General features: G+C 45.4%; 1 non-coding gene across 1 annotated transcript; it reads right to left on the bottom strand.

Moving 5' to 3' along the window:
* Nucleotides 1-21,336: 21,336 nt before the first annotated feature.
* Nucleotides 21,337-21,440, bottom strand: LOC116635967. Its single transcript, XR_004300262.1, has one exon. It is a non-coding gene; the product is annotated as a U6 spliceosomal RNA (small nuclear RNA).
* Nucleotides 21,441-21,658: the final 218 nt, after the last annotated feature.

The raw sequence follows: 21,658 nt of genomic DNA, 5'->3' as shown, positions 1-21,658 counted from the left end.
CTCACACCCGCCCGCTCACTGGCCTCCTGGCACAGCCCCTCTCGTCTCTGCCTCACTTGGGAGTGTTATTATAATAAACAGCCCATGCCGCTGGCTTCCGTGTCCCGTGTTTCTATGCCAAGAAAATTCTGGCGGGGGTGGAAATCACTTCCCCAGCCCCAAAGAGGGGCCCCAGTAGCTCTCAGGGTGTCACCCTACTTCCAGGGAAGAATGTGTGACTGTCACAAAGACTAGAGGGCGCTGTTGACATGTATGTGCGGTACGAGGGACGCTAAAGGCACAGCAGTCCCTCCCGGCGGACTGTACTGAGCAGGGTACCAAGGAGCAGCATGGGAGGAGACCGCACTGGGCAAAGTTAGGGGCCCACAGGGCCCTAGCCTCCTCTCTCCTCCCCTGGGATCTCCAAAGGTGGCAATGCAGGCGTCTCAAAGGTCAAAAATCCATCACCCCCACCAGCTAGCAGATCAGAAATGAACGGACCCTCCTGGGTGAGGCCGGGAGGGCTGAGGACTGTGGCAACAGGTGAGTTCCTGCCTGCCTGGAAGGCGTTCTGGTTCAAATCATTTTTATTGTTAGAGACTTGCTGCCTGCCAAACTACTGCCCTCCCAGAAAGGATCCAGGGACCCTCGGTCCCCCAGTTCTGGACCTTGGAGTCTCTACCCCCAGATCCCCCTCCCCCAGCCTCTCGCTGCAGTGAGAAGCCCAGACCACCTACGGCAGCCCCTCAACTGCATATCGCCTATCCTTCCAGATCTTTCCATGGCTTCCCCCTCAACTGCACATCGCCTATCCTTCCATATCTTTCCATGGCTTCCCCTCTGGTCTCTCCGACCTGTACAATGGATCCTGTGCGTGCAAGCTTTTTAGCCTCTTGGCCAGAGACAGCCTCCAAATCCTCTTAGCTTAGGGACCTGTTGACCTTAAATACATCTAGATCCTTCCTGCGTGTGTGTGCACTTTTGTCCTGGGGAGGGGAAGGGAGGGGCGGGGCGGGGCGAGGCAGGGCTGGCTTCGAGTTCCTCCTGCAGCCTTGCTCCGAGGCTTCCTTCCATTTGCAGGACACCAACCCACCCCTCTTATGCTTAGCTGGGGGCTGGGATTCCAATCCCCCCCACCCAGTCTGGTGACTGATTCTCTGCACCATCCCTGCCCCCTGCCTCCTTTGTGGCCTCAAAGATGAAACTGAGTCAGCCAGCCTCTCCCTCCCCTGCCGCTCCCACTGCCTCCCAGAAATCATCTCCGCCGGCCACCTCCCTCTTCCTTCCTCTGCCCTCTACAAATTCTGAGAGGTCACACTCCTTCAGGAGCCTCTTAGAGAGTGGTTCCTCCGCCCCACCTTCTGCCACCTTTTCCCCACAGAGCTGCTCTCTAAGTAGCAAAGAAATGTTCCCTGGGGGCAGGGCAGGGATCATCTGGGGAGGCCCAGAAACTAGCGGGTCCTTTGAACTTTTGAGAGGTCCTGGGCAGTCCCACTGGGTTCTGGGAAGCCCAGCAAGATGCTGACCCCACCTCTTGTTCCTTGCCCTAGTGCAAGATGCTGCCAACTTCTGTCTGGGTCGTTTTGGGCAAGTTATTTTACTTCTCTGACAGTCTCCTTTTTCTCACCTGTGGACTGGCGATGGTAAACAATAAAAATTTTACTGAGTAATTTAAAAAATCAAATTAGCGGGCACCTGGGTGGCTCAGTCGGTTAAGCATCTGCCTGGTTAAGCATCTGCCTTCGGCTCAGGTCATGATCCCCGCATCAGGCTCCCTCCTCAGTGGGAAGCCTGCTTCTCCCTCTATCCCTCCCCCCCACTTGTGCTCTCTCTCTCTCTCTCAATTAAATAAATAAAATCTTAAAAAAAAATTAAATTGGCTTTATTGAACAGTTCCTGCATCGGGCAGCATCCCACCTAGCAAACAGAAAGGTTTGTAGAAAAAGAAAAAGAAGGATTTCTAAATGCAGAGAGGAGGGGGAGGGGAGGGGATTATCAGCAAAGAGGGTGTTGTTTTAGGTAAGGTCTCCCTCCTAAGGGGCACAGGAGGGGTCTATCCGTAAATTTCCTAGTGCTGCCCAGGGACTTCCAGGTTGCCTGATTAGAGGTCACATTTCTGGGGGGATTGAAACAACAATTAGGTTAGGTATTAAGTCTTGGTTTGCTGATGTGGGGCCTTAACATAAGTGACTCCATGTGGGGCCTGTGGTTTTCTTTTCAGCAACATCTCCCTTTTGATTAGATTCTAAGCTTAACTGAGACAGGTGATCAAAATGTAAGGCATTCTACGACTATGGTTAGTCACAGGTTACAACTTCAGGTTCACAATTGTTTTTAAGTAATCCCTACACCCGACATGGGGCTTGAACTCACAACCCAGACATCAAGAGTCGCATGCTTAAAAAAAAAAAAAAGTTGCATACTCTGCCGACTGAGTCAACCAGGGGTCCCAAAGTTCCTAATTTTTAAGTCAGTTGTCCTCTTCATTCTTTTTCTGACAGTCCAGTCTTCAGGAGATCACATGCCTGGTGGTTAGCAGCGGCGAACATGCATTTAAAGCTTTTGAGGGAGGAAAATGCACCAGGGAGATTATTGTGCCTATTATAAACAGGATAGTCCCTGACCTCTGGAGTGCACTTCAGAGCCCTTGTCTCCAAGACCCAAACCAATCAGAATCAAGTAAGACAAAACTAGACCCCGCTGAAGGAGTCACCATTTTAAGCCCAGTGGCTTGCTCAGTGATCCTGTACGGTTGAGTGCCAACCTCCCCAGCAGGGTTAATCCATGTGCAGCAGGTGGTGTTGGCCACAGCGCAGACACCTCTTTGCTCAGCTAAAAGATAATCAGAGCCTATCCAATTATAAAGAACAATTTTGGCTGGAGAGCTGAAAGGATCTTTGTTGGGCAGCTATTGTCTTAGTGACAGAGTCTGTGGGTATCTTTAAGAGTTAAGGAAAGGTTTCTGATCATATTCTTTTTTTTTAAGATTTTATTTATTTATTTGAGAGAGAGAGTAAGAGAGCATGAGCAGGGGGAGGGGCAGAGGGAGAGGGAGAAGCAGGCTTCCCGCCCGAGCAGGGAGCCCGATGTGGGGCTCGATCCCAGGACCCCGAGATCGTGACCTGAGCCGAAGGCAGATGCTTAACCGACTGAGCCACCCAGATGCCCTTAATCATATTCTTATTTATATTTCCTCCTAACCAGGGAAGTATGGCTCTGCCAAAGGAAGCAAATCCTGAGTTGTGAATGCCTCCTAGTAGGTCTTTTCTAACTCGAAGATGTAAATCCAGGGGGGTCAACCAATCAGATGTCTGATTTCACTTATAAAAAGTTGGGGGCACAATGCCTAAGAGGCATTGCCTGGCTATGTCCCAGCCATCGAAACATTCACAGGCCCAAGGAGAGTGCTAACCACAAAGACAAAGGACAAGCCTGGTCAGGGCACAAACCTCTTCCACCAAGGTGGCACGGTGAATGGACAGATAGGAGTTTTGGATGACAAGTCCAGCAGTCTGAAAGGCCAAGTTTACCTCCCTCCACAATGGCCTGAGAGACACCGATGATGTCATCTTTCCAGGCCAGTGCCAGAGTGAAAAAAAGAAAGGTTTCCTATTCAGTTAAAGTGTGAGGCCTCTGACCCAGCAATTGCCACTACTGAGTATTTACCCCAAAGATACAGATGTAGTGAAAAGAAGGGGCACATGCACCCCAAGGTGCATAGCAGCAATGTCCACAATAGCCAAACTGTGGAAAGAGCCGAGATGCCGTTCAACAGACGAATGGATAAAGAAGATGCGGTCCATATATACAATGGAATATTATTCAACCATCAGAAAAGATGAATACCCACCATTTGCATCGACATGGATGAAACTGGAGGAGATTATGCTAAGTAAAATAAGTCAAGCAGAGAAAGACAATTATCATATGGTTTCACTCATATGTGGGACACAAGGAATAACATGGAGGACGTTCGGAGAAGGAAGGGAAAAATGAAGGTAATGAATGGACAGATGAAATGAAGGGAAATCAGAGGGGGAGACAAAGCAATGAAAGACTCTGGACTCTGGGAAACAAACTGAGGGTTTCAGAGGGGAAGGGGGGTGGGGGGGATGGGTGAGCCCGGTGATGGGTATTAAAGAGGGCACGTATTGTAATGAGCACTGGGTGTTATACACAAGTAATGAATCATGGAACACTACATAAATAAATAAATAAATAAATAATCCATTCTTGGAAAAAAAAAGTGTGAGCTCTCGATTGGGCATCTTGGAGGAAGCAATCTACCTCGATGTGGGCTACTTCTCTTCCTCGTCACTTGGATGGGAGGTCTCCAGCACTGTGTAGGACCAGATGTCAGGTGGAGCCTTCTCCAGCTCCAACATGCACATCCAAGGTTTAAGCCCCTGAAGTTGTCCTTCCAAGGACGTTCAAGGGCAGTCTTTGTTCTTACCAGTTCAGTTGTATGATCCGAAATTTATCCATAATTTGTATTCGAGAGTACTTGTCAGATTCCTTTCCAGGAATTCCTCTGAAGATAAGGCAGAGTGGCAGGAAACTTTTGTAGAAGTCTCAGAGTACAGCAATAACTACTGATAAATGATTAAAGACTTAAAAATGACCTGGGTAAAGATCTGATGAGAGTTCATTATATTGACAAAGATATTTGGTTATTTTTGTGACATACATTTTAAGATAGTGATGAGAATTACAAGCACTGCCATTATACTAGGACACATCAGATTTCCAGGAATTTTACATAATTTCTGGAACATGTATACAGACATATATAAAGAAGGCTTAGTATTACTTCTTATTTGGCAATGTTCCCCATGTAATTTAATATATGATAATAAACCTAATTAGTTTAATATCTCCCCTTTTTTTTTTTATAAGATTTTATGTATTTATTTGACAGAGAGAGACAGTGAGAGAGGAAACACAAGCAGGGGGAGCAGAAGAGGGAGAAGCAGGCTTCCCGTGGACCAGGGAGCCCGACGCGGGGCTCGATCCCAGGACCCTGGGATCATGACCTGAGCCGAAGGCAGACACTTAACGACTGAGCCACCCAGGCGCCCCAATATCTCCCTTTTTAAAAGGAGAGAGAACAAAACACCTCAAGGTGTGTTTGAAATAACCCAAAGTTAGGTCAAGGCCAAAAAGACAATTTATTTTATTTATTTTTTTTAAAGATTTTATTTATTTATTCATAAGAGACAGAGAGAGAGAGAGAGGCAGAGGGAGAAGCAGGCTTCCCGCTGAGCAGGGAGCCCGACACGGGGCTCGATCCCAGGACCCTGGGATCATGACCTGAGCCGAAGGCAGACGCTTAACTGACTGAGCCACCCAGGCGCCCCCAAAAAGACTATTTAGGATTTGATTTGGGGGAAGTTCATCAAAAAATATCAAAAAGGTTTTAAATCACTTGATCAAATAGAATCATAGGTCACTTTCGCAATACTTAGTTATCTATTTTATCAAAGTGACAAGACTTTGCAGGCAAATACAGAAAGTTAAATACTTATAAAAAGGGGCACCTGGGTGGCTCAGTTGTTAAGCGTCTGCCTTCGGCTCGGGTTATGTGGGATCGAGCCCCACATCGGGCTCCCTGCTCAGAGGGAAGCCTGCTTCTCCCTTTCCCACTCCCCCTGCTTGTGTTCCATCTCTCTCTGTCAAATAAATAAATAAATAAGTTATAAAAAAAACTTTGGTTCTTTTAACATTAAAAAGATTCAGGTTTTTTTTCTTTTTTTGTAATCAAAAACCCAGTAAAGGCAAAAAGAACCTTTGTGTTTCTAGGCACATTACATTAAAGGTAAAGAAAACCTTTATTTACAATGTCTTATTAAGAGCAGATCAGTAATCAAAAAAAAAAAGAAAGAAAGAGCAGATCAATAATCTAAAAAAGTATCCCTTCTTAAGTTTGTTTGTTTGTTTTTTTTTTTTTGTAATCTCTAAACCCAGCATGGGGCTCAAACCCATCACCCTGAGATCTTGAACTCATAGCCCTGAGATCAAGAATCACATGTTCTTTCCACTGAACCCCCAGGTGCCCTGAGAAAACTTTTGACAGAGAGAAAAGCCAACTTCTAATTTTCCAGCAGTGTATTTTTGATATTAAAACTCATTTTTATTTTATTTTTTTATTTTTTTAAGAGAAAGAGAGAGAGTGTGTGTGGGTGGGGGCAGAGGGAGAGGGAGAGAGAATTTTAAGCAGGCTCCATGCTCAATGTGGAGCTGGAGGCGGGGTTCGATCTCAAAACCCTGAGATCATGACCTGAGCTGAAATCAAGAGTCAGATGCTCAACTGACTGAGCCTCCCAGGTGCCCCTAAAACTCATTTTAAATAAGTTCATCTTAATCTTAGCCAGCTTGATCACACATTAAAATTCCTTTTCAAAAATTCCTTTTCCACAAATTCTCTACAACTTTCTTTTTCTTTCTGTTTTACATTCAGATTTTGTCCTATATTTTCCCTCTTTAAATACCCTCATTTTGGGACAAAATTGCTATAATTTCCATCTACAAAAATGCATTTCCATTCCTTGTAACCTCTTTTACTGAAAGCACATATCCTGCTTTTCTTGCATACAGAGATACTCATTATATCTAGTAGTTGTAATCACATGTATTAATTAGAATTCTTAACTAAGTTAAGAACCTTAACTAAGAAGTAAATGATTGTGAACTATCTTTTACATTAACATACTCTGAACTGTCGGGTGCTTGGGTGGCTCAGTCGGTTAAGCATCTAGCTCGGGTCATGATCCTAGGGTTCTGGGATTGAGTCCCAAGTCGGCTCCTTGCTCAGTGGGAAGCCTTTCTCTCTCTGCCTGCCGATCCCCCTGCTTGTGCACTCTCTCTCTCTCTCTGACAAATAAATAAAATCCTTTTAAAAAGTACTGTGAATTTTCAGACTTATAAATACTTATTATGATTTCTAGAAACATGCTTTTAAAAAAAATTTAAGATGTATTCATTTATTTTAGAGAGAGATAGAGCAGAGGGGAAGGGCAGAGAGAGTCCCAAGCAGACTCCACCCTGAGTGTGGAGCCCATGGGGGGCTTGATCCCACAGCCCCAAGATCACAACCTGAGCTGAAACCAAGAGTCGGATGCTTGACCAACTGTGCCACCCAGGGACCCCTAGAAACATGCTTTTTTTTATAGAAAATTTCTCAACATGGCATAAAACATGTTTACTAATAGATGCAATTATCTTTAGTTCCTCTGTAAAAGGAAGCAAAAAGAGGATAAGCCTATGTTCAATAATTAATGTATTTGGAAATGATCTAGATAGTCTATGAATTTAACTTAACTCATCACTTAATTTAGCAAAACTTTAAGATTTCAGGTTACCAAAAAGACCTGAGGAAGGGTTGCCTGGCAGGCTCAGTCAGTAGGGCACGCGACTCTTGTTCTCAGGGTCATGAGTTCTAGCCCCATGTTGGGTGTGGAGCCTAATTAAAAACAAGACAAAGAAGATGTTTAAAAGATTTGAGGAAACTTCTTTTTTTTTTTTTAATTTAAGTAATCTCTACTCCCAGTGTGGGGCTTGAACTCACGACCCTGAGATCAAGAGTCACATGCTCTTCCCACTGAGCCAGCCTGGCGCCCCATGAGGAAACTATTTTAAAAGTTTATCTAAAAAATTTTTATCTTATTTACATCTATCCAATTTGTTTTTTCGTAACAATTATGTTTAGATTACCCACAAAAACTTCATGAAACATTAGATAAAATCAACCATTGTCCCAAGTTATTCTTCTTGTTGACAGATTTTGTAACAGAGATAACATGACCTTACTTGATTAGTAAACCCGGGTAGGATAAAAGTATTATATTTAATACTAATAACTTTAAAGATATGTCTATTTTAATTAAACTAACACCCTTAACCTGGCTTTAATACCAAATATCTTCCCAGATTGCATGAACCTGAAAAGCATTTGGGTTAATTTCTATTATATTTCTGAGATTTAGAAATATTTAATTTATAAGTGCTTATTTTTAAGCCAGTTAAATAGAAGTCTTTACAGGGGCACCTGGGTGGCTCAGTGGTTAAGCATCTGCCTTTGGCTCAGGTCATGATCCCAGGGTTCTGGGATTGAGCCCCGCATAGAGACCTTATAGTTAATTTTTTTAGCCATGATACGGGTATGAAAATGCAAAGCCCTAGTTTATAAAAGAACAGTTGGATCCAAACTGTTTTTCTGGCAGATGGAATAAGTTAAGGTCACCTGCTCAGATGGCTAAAGATTATTCTACCAATATTTGTGGAGAAAACACATGACCTTTCATTCATCTAAATTTCAAATGGCCTTTCTCCCTTTTGTTCTACTTCCGGTAAGAATAACCTCGGGTGAAATAGGCAAAGGGAATTAAGACTACAGACTTCCAGTTATACATTTTAAAAAGAGGGGGGGAAAGAAAAAGAATTACCTCCCTGAGGTTTCTACTTTAATATATTTTTTTAAAGATTTTATTTATTTATTTGATAGAGAGAGACACAGCGAGAGAGAGGGAACACAAGCAGGGGGAGTGGGAGAGGGAGAAGCAGCCTTCCCGCCGAGCAGGGAGCCCGACGCAGGGCTCGATTCCAGGACCCTGGGATCATGACCTGAGCCGAAGGCAGACGCTTAACCACTGAGCCACCCAGGCGCCCCTACTTTTAATATTTTTATCTCAAAGTCCCAGGGAGAGAATTCAAATCCCTCCAAGAAGGACTTTGGTTTTTGCAAAGTCAATAATTTACAAGCCTCTTGAGATAAATAGGGGAGGTTTGGGGATTAGTAAAGAAATAAATGAACTTTGAATTGCCTCTAGGGCTACATGTCTAGTTTTATAAAGATTTGTAAGATGCGGACAGTTGCCTTTACTCCCTCTTCTTTAGAAGGTTGTAGCCTGGGTGTGGAGGGCTGACCTAGCCATCCACCTACATTGGAATGCTTGTTTGTTTGTTTCTGGGTACATTTAGCTGAGAGAAAACAGCTTCCATCAGTTTTTCCAGGATCCCACCTGAAGGTTCTGAGCAGGTTTTTTTTTTTTTTTTTTTTAATTCAATTAATTAACATATACTGTATGATTAGTTTCAGAGGTAGAGTTTAGTGATTCTTCAGTTGCAGGTAATACCCAGTCTGAGCAGGGTTTGAAGAGGAAAGAGTATAACTGATATTTACTAGAATTTGGCAAGGTTTGGTTTGGTTTTGGTTTTTAGATTTCCCTTGGCTGTCTAAAAGAATAATGTAGCAGTTCACCAGAAAATCCCTGAGTCCCATCAGCTCTGGGAGGGGCTCACGGGCGGGGGTGGCATGCAGGCGGGGGGGGGGGGGGCTCCTTTGAAGGTAGATATGGGGCTCTCTGTAAGGTCATTAACTTGGTGGACTTTTGTCTACAGTCATGTAAAGACAATTCAGACAGAGGGTAACTAGAATGAGTATTTGAGTAAAGGATAGAGGGAGGCAGTAAGAATTATGACAGTCTTCCAGTCGTTTGTATAACTTCTGGGTCTTTTTAATTTTTTATCAGCTTTTTTGCGATGAAACTTTCAATAAAGCTATTTTTGCAATTTTGAAGCCTTTGTTTTCATGTGCACTTCTCATAGGATCTTATCTGCTTGGAACATTCTTCACAATGGCCACTGTAATTCTAGGTTGTAATTCCCTTGAGGGCTGCTAGCAGTTTGGTAAGGCCCACATTTCTGTCCAGCCATATCCAAGCGGTAAATGGGGTGCAGCTCACGTTTCCATCTGGCCTTACTTTGGGGACTCCAACCTGATGGTTACAAAGCCAAGTTCTTCAGGACACAGATCATGCTTAGTAAGAGTCTGACATTTTCATAGATATTTACAGCTTCCGGAAAGGCAGTTCTTAGACATAAAATAAGCAGATGCCCTGGAAGGTGGTACACTTGACTCTCTAGAAATGAAGGATCCCACCTTCATTATTTATTTACTTATTTTTATTGTGTTGTTTGTTTTGTTTTCCAGTTTAGCCTTTGGATTTCTCGAAGGCAGATTAGTCCCTGAGAGAGATGCACCATGGAGTTGGGGTTCCGTGGTGTTTCACGCTGTGTCACCTCATTGCACGGAAACTCTCTTGAGTTCGGCAGGTGACTTAGTGTTGATCTAACCCATTCTGTGACCAACTTGTCCTAACACAGGGATCTTTGGGTCAGGTGGCACGTGCTCTAACAACTCTGAAGCGTTTGCCCCACGCCCACCAATTCCTGTGGCTTGTTGGCCTCCAAGATCCCCATTAGCAACTAGCCTTTACCTCAGGAGAACATTAACAGAAGCCAAGAGAAACCAAGGAAGCAGACTGTGGACACCAGCAGTACCCAAAGAACTAGGGACTGGAAAGAGGACTGAACCAGCAGACCTCAAACAATGGGAATGCAGACTGATTCCAAACAAATGGACAATAGCTGCCAAAAGCAGCTCCCAGCATGGCATCTGAGGACAGAACTGAGGGCTGTGGTTTAGATGTCACTGCACCCCAGCCCATAACAAGGCCCTGTGCACCACGAGCAACTCCATAGGCAGACTTGGGGACCTCAGATTGGACCTGGGGCAAGAAGTTCCAAACAACTGGGGACCTGCGGACTGAACCAAGGGCTAGGCCCTCAGGTTTCAGATGGAACCATCTGCCAACTCAAGCTGACCCACTAAGCTCTGGACTAGAAACCAGTTGGATCCGGAGCTCATCGAAAAGAGAGCCTAGCTCCCAACTGAGAGAGACTTACCCACAGTCCTCAGAAATGGTGAGAAAGACAGTGAACTCAAAAAGGGGTTCGCAAGCACCATGCCTATCAGCGGTCTTCTTCAATCTGCAACTGCCACCAAATCTGTTAAACAACAAAAATTCAACTCCAGCAATTTAAATGATCAAATTGGCTTTATTGAACAATTCATGAATCGGGCAACATCCCACGTAGCAAACAGAAAAAAAGCCCCGTCCAGCTATAGAAAATGAAAGGTTTGCAAAGGCAGAGAGGAAGCAGGAAAAGGAAATAATTAGCAGGGTGTATTGTTTTAGGCAAGGGAAACAGAATGGGTCTATCTGTAAATTTCCTAGTGCTGCCCAGGAAATACTAGGTTGACTGCTTAGAGGTCACATTCCTGGGAGGGGTCGAAACGGCAGTTAAGTTAGGTATTGAGTCTGGGTTTGCTGATGTGGGGCCTTAACCTAAGTAACTCCATTTTAGACCTCTGGTTTTCTTTTTAACAGGGGTGGCAGTGGCTCTCAGGGGTGCTGTGCGGACAACTGAGACAAAAGTGTGCTCAGTGCTTGGCACACAGTAAACTCATCATCATCACCACTCAGATTCCAAGGAGCCCCATCTGCAGTCTATGTGCTGAACAACTAAACGGAGGGTCATTCACCTAGATTGTGACGTGAGCCCCCCCCCAACTCAGAGTTCTACCACTAGGCACCTGCCCAGTATTCAAGAAGTGAGATGAATGCGCAAACATTTAATAAATATATCTAATGAACGCAAACATCCAACACGTATGCCAGCATGAATACATCACAGACCTCCACATCCACAATCTACACAGAAGTGCCCCCCCGCCCCCCCAGCCACACCGGGTCTGCCTGCTCCCTCCTCCTGCCTGCCAAATCTGCATCAGCCCTCACCTTTTCTTCAGCCCCTTTAGACTCCATCTTCATCTGCCTCCTCCCTCAGCCTAACACCCCGGAATGCCATTCCCGCCTTGTCCTCACTGTCTCCTGTGGATCTGTCGCCACGCTTTCTGCTCTTCTCTTCTGGTCTTCAGTGTGGGTAGCTTCCTATGTTCAGAGCACGGGGTGGTAGGGCCCTGCTGGGGAAGCCTGAGCCCCTGCTGCCTGCAACCCGCACAGCTCATGCTGGGTGGTCTTGATTGAGGCTGTGTGGCAATCTAGACCACATCTTGATGACTAACGGCCATTCTCCACAGCTGCTGTCCCCATTTCCTTCGGAACCCCCTCCCTGGCCTCCCATTTTTCTGCAAAGATGAGGCCACATCAGAAGAACACCCTCAGCCTGACTTCTCCAGTCCCTTAGAATATTGCCGTAGCTTCGTCCTCTGGTTTCTGAGACCGTGGGGTCTCAAGTGTACCAGAAATCTTACCATGTGCAACAACATGGATGGACTTTGAGGGCATTATGCTAAGTGAAATAAGTCAGACAAAGACAGACAAATACTGTATGATCTCACTTATATGTAGAATCTAAAAAAAAAAAAACAAAGAAACCCCACAATACAAAAAAGCAAAAAACCTACCTCAAAGATATAAAGAACAGATTGGTGGTTATCAGAGGTGGGGATGAGGGGTGGGCAAAATGGATGAAGGGGGTCTAAAACGTATAAACTTCCAGTTATAAAATAAATACGTCATGGGGGTGTTATATACGGCATCATGACTATAGTTAATAATACTGTATCACAAGTTTGAAAGTTGCTAGGAGAATAGCTCTTTTTTTTGTTTGTTTAAGATTTTATTTTTAAGTAATCTCTACACCCAACGTGGGGCTTGAACTCACAACCCCAAGATCAAGAGTCGCACACTCCACAGACTGAGCCAACCGGTGCCCTGCAAGGAGACCAGTTCTTAAAAGGTCTCAACACAAGAAGAAAACTGTTTAACTATGTATGGTGATGGATGTTAAGTAGATTTATTGTGGTGACCATTTTGTAATATATGCAAACATGAAATCATTACGTTGTACACCTAAAACTAATATAATGTTATATGTCAATGATTTCTCAATTAAAAAAATAAAATGTGTGGGGCGCCTGGGTGGCTCAGTCGGTTAAGTGCCTGCCTTCAGCTCAGAGTCATGACCCCAGGACCCTGGGATTGAGCCCTGCATGAGGCTCCCTGCTCATCGGGGATCCTGCTTCTCCCTCGCCCTCTGCCCCTCCCCCACTCGTCAAATAAATAAATAAAATCGTTAAAAATTTTTATTTATTGGGGCACCTGGGTGGCTCAGTGGTTAACCGTCTGTCTTCGGTTCAGGTCATGATCCCAGGGTCCTGGGATCGAGCCCCACATCAGGCTCCTACTCAGCGGGAAGCCTGCTTCTCCCTCTCCCACTCCCCCTACTTGTGTTCCCTCTCTCGCTATGTCTCTTTCTGTCAAATAAATGAATAAAATATTTAAAAATTTTTTATTTTTTATTTTTTAAAAATTTTATTTCTTTATTTGACAGAGAGAGTGAGAGAGCACAAGCAAGGGGAGAAGCAGGCTCCCCGCTGAGCAGGAAGCCCAATGTGGGGCTCAATCCCAGGACCCTGGGATCATGACCTGAGCTGAAGGCAGACGCTTAATGGACTGAGCCATCCAGGTGCCCCCCAATTTTTTTTAATTAAAAAAAATGTGCTAGAGGGCGCCTGGGTGGCTCAGTTGGTTAAGCGACTGCCTTCGGCTCAGGTCATGATCCTGGAGTCCCTGGATTGAGTCCCGCATCGGGCTCCCTGCTCAGCAGGGAGTCTGCTTCTCCCTCTGACCCTCCCCCCTCTCATGTGCTTGCTCTCTCTCATTCTCTCTCTCTCAAATAAGTAAATAAAAAATCTTTAAAAAAAAAAATGTGCTAGAAACACCATGGAATATCATGCAGCAGTTAGAAGCAGTGGACAGGATGCCACACAGCAACAGCTCTAAGATCCTGAAAACATGCTGAGAGGAAAATAGTAAGGCAAAATGAACACAATCGCTTTTTTGTACATTTTTTTTAAATGATGCGTTTTTTTCTTTTTTTTTAAGATTTTATTTATTTATTTGACAGAGAGAGACACAGCGAGAGAGGGAACACAAGCAGGAGGAGTGGGAGAGGGAGAAGCAGGCTCTCCGCTGAGCAGGGAGCCCAACGCGGGGCTCGATCTCAGGACCCTGAGATCATGACCTGAGCCGAAGGAAGACGCTTAACTGACTGAGCCACCCAGGCGCCCCCCAGTACTTGGTTTCTAATACCATGCTCCAGTAAATAGAACCGTGGCTTGTTGGAGAAATGTCTGATTCTAGGGCTGCTGCAGGAAAGGTACAAGATAAGTCCTCAGCATCTTGTGCCAGAAAGTAAGGAAATGCTCAAAACAAGAGCAAAAACAAAAAACACAATGATGAGAGTATGTCAAAGGTGAAGCATAATTCCCCACACCTCAAGTGGGTTGCACCTAGTGACTTCCTTCCAAAGAGGACAGTTTGGGGGTGCCTGGCTGGCTCAGTAGAGGATATAATGCTCGATCTTGGGGTCATGAGTTTGAGCCCCACGTTGGGTATAGAGATTACTTAAAAATAAAATCTTTAGGGGCGCCTGAGTGGCTCAGTCGGTTAAGCATCTGACTCTTGATTTAGGCACAGGTCATGATCTCGGGGGTCATGAGATCGAGTCCCACATCAGGTTCCGTGCTGGGTGTGAAGCCTGCTTGGGATTCCCTCCCTCCCTCTCCCTCTGCCCCTCCCCCACCACCACCCTTTATCTCTCTCTCTCTCAAATAAATAAAATCTTTTTTTAAAAAGGACAGTATGAAAAGTGGGAGAAAAGAGTTACTTTATAGTAAAGAAACATGACAAACACTACTTCAGGCAGCTGATCAAGGTCAACATCAACAGTAATAAGTCATGTTGATAGAATGTACCCTTGATGTGATGTAATGAGAATGGCATTTTACCTCTGTGGTTTCCTTCCCCAAAACCCAAAAACTCTAGTCTAATTATGAGAAAAACATCATACAAATTCCACTTGCAGGACATTTTACAAAACACCTGCCCAGTAGTCCTCAGAATGATCAAGGTCATCAAAAATGAGGAAAGTCTGAGAAAGGGTCACAGCCAAGGGGAGCCTAAGGAGAAAAGACAGCTAAGCATAATGTGGTATCCTGGATGGGATCCTGGCACAGAAAAGGGACATTTGGTAAAAACTAAGGAAATCTGAACAAAGTATGGGTTTTAGTCAATACTAATGTATCAATATTGGCCCTTGATTGTAATAAACATACTGTATTAAGGTAAGATGTTACTTATAGGGGAAATTGGGTGTGGGGGATACAGAAATTCTCTGTACTATCTCCACAACTTTTCTGTCAATCTAAAATTATTCTAAAATAGTTTATTTTTTAAAGTATTTAAAATAGATACCTTGGAGATATTTTTCTATTGGTGCACAGAGAGCTTCTTTATGATTTTTTAAAAGATTTTATTTATTTATTTGAGAGAGAGGGAGAGTGCATGAGGAGGGGCAGGGGGGCAGGAGAGGGAGAGAATCCCAAGTCGACTCCCCACTGAGTGAGGAGCCAGATGCAGGGCTCCATCCCACAACCCTGAGATCATGACCTGAGCCAAAACCAAGAGTTGGATGCTTAACTAACTCAGCCACCCAGGTGCCCCTTCCTTATGTTTTTTCTATAGGTGCATAGGATTTCACTGTAGTGAAGTCTCATCACTGACTTATCAGCTCTTTACTGAGGGTTGTTCCCAATCTTTGACTATTATAACCAATGCTACAATGAATGACACTACACATATGTCATTTTATGTAATGCAGCTATTTTTATAGGATAAATATCTAAAAGCGAGATATATTTTTATAAGATTTTTATTTATTTGAGAGAGAGAGAGCGAGTGAGCCCAAGCTAGGGGGAGAGGCAGAGGGAGAGGGAGAAACAGACTCCCTGCTGAGCAAGGAGCCCCACTCTTAATCCCAGGACCCTGGAATCATGATCTGAGCAGAAAGCAGACACTTAACCAACTGAGCCACCCAGGCGCCCCTAAAACTGGAATATTGAGTTAAAGAGTATATACATCAGGGGTGCCTGGGTGGCTCAGTTGGTTAAGCGACTGCCTTCGGCTCAGGTCATGATCCTGGAGTCCCTGGATTGAGTCCCGCATCGGGCTCCCTGCTCGGCGGGGAGCCTGCTTCTCCCTCTGACCCTCCCCCATCTCATGTGCTCTCTCTCTCTCTCTCATTCTCTCTGTCTCAAATAAATAAATAAAATCTTTAAAAAAAAAAAGAGTATATACATCAGTAATTCAGAATATACATTAAACTCCCCTCCATATAGGGGGAGTTTATACTGCAATATAAGAGAGTACGTATTTCCCCACAGCCTCGTCAACGCGGTCTGTGGTCAAACTTTTGCATATTTCTAATGTGATAGGAGAAAAATGGCTTCTCGGTGTTCTTGTACTTTGCATTTCTCTTATTGCAACTGAAACTGAGCAAATTGTTTTGCTTGCGTGTCCTTTCATTTTCTGTGAGCCATCTCTGTATATTCTTTGTCCATTTTTATACTGGGCTTTTGCGTTTTTCCTTATAAAATTTTAGGAGCTATTTCTATTTTACGAAGATTTGCCTTTGTCTGCCATAAGGGCTGCAAATATTTCCCTTTCTGTGTCATTTGTCTAATGCCTGCCCCACGGACCCCACTCCTCCCCTTCCCTCTGACAGAACGGCTTTCCTCAGGCCACCTGTCCCCTTTCAGAGCCCCAGCCCAAAGCCCTAGTTCCTCGTTCTTCCTGGTGACCTCTGACCTCTTGGTGACATCTGGCTCTATACTGAAGACTCTTCTTGTGTGTAAATAACTTTTACTGTGTCCTTTGTCTGGCTAGAGGGACGCCTGGGTGGCTCTGCCGCTTAAGCATCTGCCTTCAGCTCAGGCCATGATCCCAGGGTCCTGGGATGGAGTCCTGCACGGGGCTCCTTGCTCAGCAGGGAGCCTGCCTCTCCCTCTGCCTCTCCCCCTGCTTGTGCTCTCAATCTCTCTTTTTCTCTGACAAATAAATAAATAAAATCTTAAAAAAAAAAAAAAAAAAAAAGAACGTGGAAAATAGAGAAAAGCATTCAGAGGAAAACCAACATTCACCTGCGAGTCCACCTCCCAGGATAACCCCCTCCTGCTTCTCAAGGCCTCTGTGTGTGTATTTATTTACGAAAGAAACTTCTTGAATCTATCCAGTCCCTTTGGGAACTGATTATCACTACACTTACACACCTCTCAGATTTCTTCATGTGCTTATTTTGTCTCCACTGGCGGGTAAACTGGAGGCACCTGGTAGGAACTGCCCCCCCTGCCCATCCCCACCACAGCGACCTTCTCTCTCCTGGACTCCCCCCGCCCCACATTTCCCTGCCCTGCCCAAGCCTAACCGCTGCCCGCACGCCTGCCAGAGACATCAGACTCTACGTCTCCTGGGTCTTCAGAAGCACCTTCACCTTGTTGGAAACTTGGGCTCATCAACCCATCCCCCGGAAAGATCCTGCTTTCCAGTCAGACCAGCCAAGCCTCGCCCAAGCATTGTTTCCAGCCCACGCCCTGCAAGCACCAAATGGTTCCTGAAGTCACCCCACTGTTTGGCCTCACCTGGACTTTGCTCCCCCTCTCTCTCCTGCAGGTCTCCCACGAGACTGTCTGTCACACTCTGCGCATCTGCTGGCCCCAGAGCACCCTCCCCCTCAGCCTTTTCCTTGCCATCGATCACTCTCTGAAGCCCCATCCCCCATCCCCCTACACACACACACACACACACACACACACACACGCACACACACACACACACACCCTACCCCACCCCTGCCGCTCCTTCTCCAGGTCGGTCCTGACGGAGGCCGCCTCTGAGAAGTTCCACACACACCCCCACTGCCAGGCCCCGTGCTGGCCGGTGCCGCTGACCCCCAGGGTGCCAGGCACTTTCCCTTGCAGAACAATCCATCCTCTCTCCCTATTGTGATTTCCTGTTTACTCCCCTGTCTCCCCTACAGAAACGCCGGCGGCAGGGCTGTCTTTCACTGACGTATTTCAAGCGCAGGCGCTGGAGCACTAACTATGTTTGTTGACTAGGGAAAGAACGGGTTTCCCAGCTAACGTGATCACTCCTGGGAGGGTGCCTCTGTAGGGCCAAGCTGGGCCCATTGGAATTGAAACCCTCTTGGGTCTGATGTGCAAACTCCTCTCCCCCCACTGTCTAAGTACCACTCTTTTCGGACTCTTACAGAGGTCCTCTCTGAACCTCAGTTTTTTCATCTGTCTAGAGAAGAGAACACTAAGGAGAAAATTATAAGGACCACATACATGAATCATAATACTTTGTAAATGGCAATGGGATAAATGAAGTTGAAATGTGGGTACATTATTTAAAAAAACAGTGCTACCTTTCACTGAGCATGTTTTCGATACCAGGCACAGTTCTAATATCTCGCTGGTATTAATGCCTTTTCATCCTAAATCAGCTCCATTTCAAAGAAAGGTAAACTGAGGCACAGAGCAGTTAATGATTCATTTGCCTAAGATTCCACATTGGAGGTAGAAGAGCTGGGATTTGAACCCCGGGCAGAGCCTACTTGCTTAACCACCACCCCATGTTGCGTCTCTATTAAATAATATGTAATATATTAGTATTATTTGGTCGGAGAGCTGCCCTCTTCAAATAAAACTGATCCAATCACACAACCGCCCTCTCCTGGGATGATTCTCACTCTAATGGTAATTCTGTAGGTAGAGTTTTTTGTTCATATCTATTTATCTATCCCAAGAATGGAAACATGTTTAAAATGTAGAAAAGAACCATGCCCATATTTTCTGTTCTTCGACATTTGCGTAATGAGCTTCAAAGAGAATAAATAGCCCTCAGCTGAACTGCGCAGAGTTTACCGGCATCTGTTTTGCCATGACTTACATGGAGTTACCTTCAGTGGTACTGAAGATGATATCCCCCAAACCCACCGCTGCAGGTCTTCCAAGCACCTTTAGGTTGAGTTTCCAGTCCCTTCCCTCATATTTTCAGAATTTCCTCACCAAGAGAGGGATGGGGACAAGGGAGGGGAAGGAAGAGGCCAGCCTGGGTGGGGGCTCTCCACTTGGATTCACAAGGGGCAGGAGAAGAGAGATAAAGGTTTGGTGGCCACTGATAGTCCTTCTGGGTCTGTGGCTCAGGGCACAGGCTGTGCTCCCCTGGATTGCCATGGGGGTGACGTGGCAAGGTCACCTCCACATAGGTTTCCCCTAGTCTCCCTCCTTTGCCTGTCCTATTGCCACTCCCCTGATGTCAGCCTTATCCCTGGCACAAAGCCCCAACTCCTGCCTATGGGGGCCACAGAACGGAGGGAGGGCAGAAAGGGACCATTTCTGGATACCCAAGGAGAAACTGAGTGTAGAAAAGAGGACGCCTCCCCTCCCCCCACCGAAGAATAGCTGGAAGCAAGAGGCCTGCCTCCTAGCGCTGTGTTCCCTAACTGCCAGCCCACACTCCCTTTACTTCTGAGGATCCAGAAATTTGTGGGAGGCAGGGAGGGAAAGAGAAAGAAAAAGGTGAAGAGAGTTAGGGAGATCCAGAGAAAAAGGGTAAGAGGTTAGAGAGACCAACACAGGCATATCTTAGAGATACTGCTGGTTCAGTTCCAGACCACTAGAACAAAGCACATATTGCAATAAAGTGAGTCAGATGAATTTTTTGGCTTCCCAGTGCGTATAAAAGTTATGCTTGCACTATACTGTAGTCTCGTGAGTGTGCAAGAGCATTATGTCTAAAAAACCAATGTGCATATCTTCATTAAAAATTACTTAATTTTTTTAAGATTTTATATATTTGAGAGAGAGAGCCTGAGCATGGGTGGGTGGGGGGGCAGAGGGAGAGGGGGAAGGAAGCCCCATGGGGGCTTGATCCCAGGACCCCGGGATCATGACCTGAGCCAAAGGCAGCCGCTTAACCGACTGAGCCACCCAGGCGCCCCTAAAACTACTTTATTGCCAAAAAGTGCTAACCAGGGACGCCTGGGTTGTTCAGTCGTTAAGTGTCTGCCTTCCGCTCAGGTCATGATCCCAGGGTCCTGGGATCGAGCCCCGCATCGGGCTCCCTGCTCAGCGGGAAGCCTGCTTCTCCCTCTCCCGCTCCCCCTGCTTGTGTTCCCTCTCTCGCTGTGTCTCTCTCTGTCAGATAAATAAATAAAATCTTTAAAAATATATATATAAGAATTTCTAAAAAAAAAAAAAAAACAAACAAACCTAAAAAAGTGCTAACCATCATCTGAGCTTTCAGTGAGTCGTAATGCTTTTGCTGGAGGAGGGTCCTGCCTCCATGTTGTGGGCTGCTGACTGATGGGGTGGGGGTGGCTGAGGGTTGGGGTGGCTGTGGCAGTTTTTCTTTTCTTTTCTCTTCAAGATTTTATTTATTTATTTGAGAGAGAGAGAACACGAGCAAGGGGAGGGGCAGAGGCAGAGGGAGAAGCAGGCTCCCCACTGAGCGCAGAGCCCCTCAATCCCAGGACCCAGAAATCAGACACTTAACCCACTGAGCCACCCAGGTGCCCCTGAGGCAGTTTCTTAAAAGAAGACAACAGTATGGTGATGGGTATTAAAGAGGGCACGTTTTGCATGGAGCACTGGGTGTTATGCACAAACAATGAATCATGGAACACTACATCTAAACTAATGATGTAATGTATGGTGATTAACATCACAATAAAAAAATTAAAAAAAAAAAAAGAAGACAACAGTAAAGGGGCGCCTGGGTGGCTCAGTGGTTAAGCGTCTGCTTTCGGCTCAAGTCATGATCCCAGGGTCCTGGGATCGAGCCCCGCATCGGGCTCCCTGCTCTGCGGGAAGCCTGCTTCTCCCTCTCCCACTCCCCCTGCTTGTGTTCCTGCTCTCGCTGTGTCTGTCTCTGTCAAATAAATAAATAAAATCTTAAAAAAAAAAAAACTTAAAAAAAAAGGAGACAACGGTAAAGATTGCCACATCGAGTGAGTCTTCCTTCCACGAATGACTACTCTGCAGCATGTGATAGCATTTTACCCACAACGGAACTTCTTTCTGGAGTCACTCCTCTCACATCCTGTTGCTGCTTTCTCAACTATGTTTTTGGAATATTCTAAATCCTTTGTGGTCATTTCCACAATCTGCACAACATCTTTACCAGGAACAGTTTCCATCTCAAGAAACCACTTTCTGTGCTCATCCGTAAGAAGCAACTCCTCATTTGTTTAAGTTTGGTCATGAGAGAGCAGCAAGTCCCATCTTCAGGCTCCACTTCTGATTCTAGTTCTCTTGCTGTTTCCACCCCGTCTGCTGTTACTTCCTCCCTTGAAATCTTGAACCCCTCAAAGTCATCCATGAGGATTGGAATCAAATTCTTCCAAACTCCTATTAATGTTGATTTTTTAAAAGATTTTATTTATTTATTTGAGAGAGAGAACACGAGAGAGAGAGAGAGAGAGAGAGGGATAGAGAGAGCGCGCACGAGTTGTGGGGAAGGGCAGAAGGAGAGGGAGAAGCAGACTCCCGGCTGAGCAGGGAACCTGATGTGGGGCTCGATCCCAGACCCTGGGACCATGACCTGAGCCGAAGGCAGATGCTTAACCGACTAGCCACCCAGGTGCCCCTGATTTTTTTTTTCCTTCATGAATTTGCATGTCCTCCTTGCTCAGGGGCCATGCTAATCTCTGTATCGTTCCAATTTTAGTGTATGTGCTGTTGAAACAAGCACCTATTTATGTTGCTATTTGACCTCTTCCCATGAATCACAGATGTTCTTAATGGCATCTAGAATGGTGAGTCCAGGGGGCACCTGGATGGCTCAGTTGGTAGAGCATGTGATCTCAGGATTGTGAGTTCAAGCCCCATGTTGGGTATAGAGATTACTTAAGGAATTGAAAGAAAGAAAGAAAGAAAGAAAGAAAGAAAGAAAGAAAGAAAGAAAGAAAG

The sequence above is a fragment of the Phoca vitulina genome, unplaced genomic scaffold, assembly GCF_004348235.1.
Source record: "Phoca vitulina isolate PV1807 unplaced genomic scaffold, GSC_HSeal_1.0 scaffold11, whole genome shotgun sequence".
NCBI lineage: Eukaryota > Metazoa > Chordata > Mammalia > Carnivora > Phocidae > Phoca > Phoca vitulina.
The sequence above is the reverse complement of the archived record's forward strand: the minus strand, read 5'-3'. Positions and strand labels throughout refer to the sequence as shown.